The sequence below is a fragment of the Oryzias melastigma genome, linkage group LG8, assembly GCF_002922805.2.
Source record: "Oryzias melastigma strain HK-1 linkage group LG8, ASM292280v2, whole genome shotgun sequence".
In the NCBI taxonomy this organism is placed as follows: Eukaryota; Metazoa; Chordata; class Actinopteri; order Beloniformes; family Adrianichthyidae; genus Oryzias; species Oryzias melastigma.
In genome coordinates this window covers 21,322,391-21,325,028 of record NC_050519.1, presented here as the reverse complement: position 1 = coordinate 21,325,028, position 2,638 = coordinate 21,322,391, and the positions used below count along the sequence as shown (strand labels likewise).

General features: G+C 39.2%; 1 protein-coding gene across 1 annotated transcript in view; it reads right to left on the bottom strand.

Moving 5' to 3' along the window:
* Positions 1 to 689, bottom strand: part of si:dkeyp-75h12.7 — a gene marked incomplete in the record, with an annotated part of 13,147 nt that extends 12,458 nt beyond the window's left edge. The window contains 1 exon segment of the mRNA XM_036213364.1: positions 467 to 689.
* Positions 690 to 2,638: the final 1,949 nt, after the last annotated feature.

The window sequence follows — 2,638 nt, the reverse complement described above, 5'->3', positions numbered from 1 at the left end:
ACTTGTAAATAAAAATCAGAATGACTTTTAAGGTTTTTTTCCTTGAACAAAAATAAATTTTGAGCCGCAGTGCATGCTGGGAAAACATATGACGCATTTCCCGCAACCTAATGATTTTAAGTTTGCCTTGCTTCGCACCTACTTTTATTACAAAAGTTGCGAAAACCAACCTTACTTTGTAAAGTTTACTTTTGAATATTTTTTCTGATCTTTTGTGATCGCCATGGTGGAAAAAAAACGTGAATATTGGTCTGCAGCAAACTCCGACGTTGTTGGAGTTAGCTAGCTAGCTAGCTCCATTAAATAGTCTTGGCCACTAGCTAGCTAGCTAGCTGACATCTTTGAATTGGAATTCCCGCCGCTAACTCCAAGTAAGCCACCTGTATCAAAGACAAGGCTCAGACCCAGACTGTCATCATCTAAAGATGACATAGCCATAACTGTTGAAAATACAGCGATCTCCTACCGCATTTTGTGGTTGTAAATAGTGATGTGACGTTCTGTTTCGAGGCTTGAGGCGCGTGTGGAGTAGTGGAGGAGGAGCTTCCGCGAAGCGCGTGTCGAGGCCATAGACTGTATATAAAATAACTGGACAGAGCAAGCCCCCCTACTTCCGTGTTCCATATAGGAAGTACCACTGGGTTGCAAAAAGGCCAAAGTCCCATTGACTTACATTGAGAAACAGACAGTTATTTATCAGTCATTTTATATGTCAGAATAATCATTCTTCCTCTGCTGCTTTCTGTTTAACTTCTTTTTTCTAATCCTATTTTTTTTTAAAGATTTTTTTCCCTTATCACAAGTTATTAGAGTTATAAACTGACCAATCAGATGGCTCCATAAGCGTTTGTGGGTCTGACGTCAAACATCTGGGGGGTTTGGGTGACAGATGACGGGTAGCCAATGGGAGCAGACTTCATCAATGGGTCCGTGAAGACCTTTTAACACCTACTTTACAATTCAACAATGTACTGATCATTGTCCTACTGTTGTTTTCCTCAATGGAATGTACCGATGCAGCAGTTTAAAACAACAAGAGGCGCATGCTGTCGACATTTTTAGATGAGGATTTACTCTGTAGAAATAGATTTCAATCTTAGGTTATGTCCTTCGGACTTTTATTGTTGGTTTAACGTTCGTTTTTCTTTTTTTACTGTTTTGATTGTAGCTTATAAATTCTAAGTTGTATATATGCGAATAAAATCACCAAACAAAGTTTCATCTTCGCCGCACTTTTCCAGCTGCAGCCTGAATTAGACGCAGCCGTCTGAGGAGCGCGAGACAAACTTGAAAGGACCTGGTCGTATTTTCAAACAGAAAAAAGATCCAGCTGTTCACTTGTTAGGATGGTTATTTATTTTAAATACCGCTGAACGCGCTTCTCACGTGCATCTGATCAGACTGTAACCTGGCAGCGCATGTGAAGTAACGCTGCGGCGCGCACGAGGGGGACACGCGCAGTTCGGGCACAGCATCACCCAAATACTCCTTTTATCTCGACAAAAAGGAATAAATGTAAGTAAATCCCAAAGGACCGCTGACAGAATCAAATGTTGGAATGGTTCTCCCTCAGGCTTTAACAATGACTTGTACAATTCTCCCCAGCCGCCGTTATTAAAGTAGAAGCTGTTTACATCCTGCGGTCTCGTGGTTGAGGCGTGGAAAGAGGCGGACGGTTGCAATAAACTCACTCCTGATCGGCGACAGTACTTCCTGTAGATTCCATGACTCCGCTATGACTCAGACCAATCGCTGAGGATGGGTTGCGAATGGCGATTCCGTTTCAGGAAGTGACGGTATGATGTGAACTCCGCTGGACACGTCGCTGCATCGAGCTGCAGCCAGAGAACGCGGCGGCAGTAACAGACTGTCAAACTATCCACAGTGTATCCTGCTTTTCTCAGTCTTTAATGTTTTAAAAAACAAAAGTTAATTGGAAATGATAAATCTCTATTTCATTTATTACTGCAGTTTAGCAGAGGAGGAAAAGATTTGGTCCTGACAAAAAACGAACATGAAAGTGTTTTGGAAATGTTATTTTTGATGTTTTTTATTTAATTTTACTGAACGTTGATTGAAGTTTTGAATTTAAAATGCCCTTCACTTGCACTTGGGCTTTTGTTAGGCACTTTATGTTACAGCCTTTTATTGTTAAGTTTTTCTCAATACAATGTTACAAAATAAAGTATTTCTGATGAAAACTTAATTTTGTCATTCTTGTTTTTATAATTAATGTAGAACTGTTAAATTCACCGAAGCACACATTTTTTTCCTTAAAAAGAAGGCCACATATTAATGTGCGATTAATCGCGAGTTAACTCTGGAAATGCGATTAATTGTGATTAAAATTTTTAATCGCCTGACAGCTCTAGTTTTTACGAACTAGAGCAACTAGAACAGCCAAAGTTCATTTTAATGAATTGCTTCAGGTCCAATTGAACATAGTCACAAATGAAAATATGAAGTTTTGAAGTTGAATCACTTTTATGAAAAAACAATGGGTCTTCTAACAGGACAACGATCCAAAACACACAGCCAAAAACACCCAAGACTGCACTGTAAAACCCGATAAGTTCAGTTCACTCAAACATTTCTTCGAAACTGATTACATAAATTATTTTAATTATTATTAACTTAA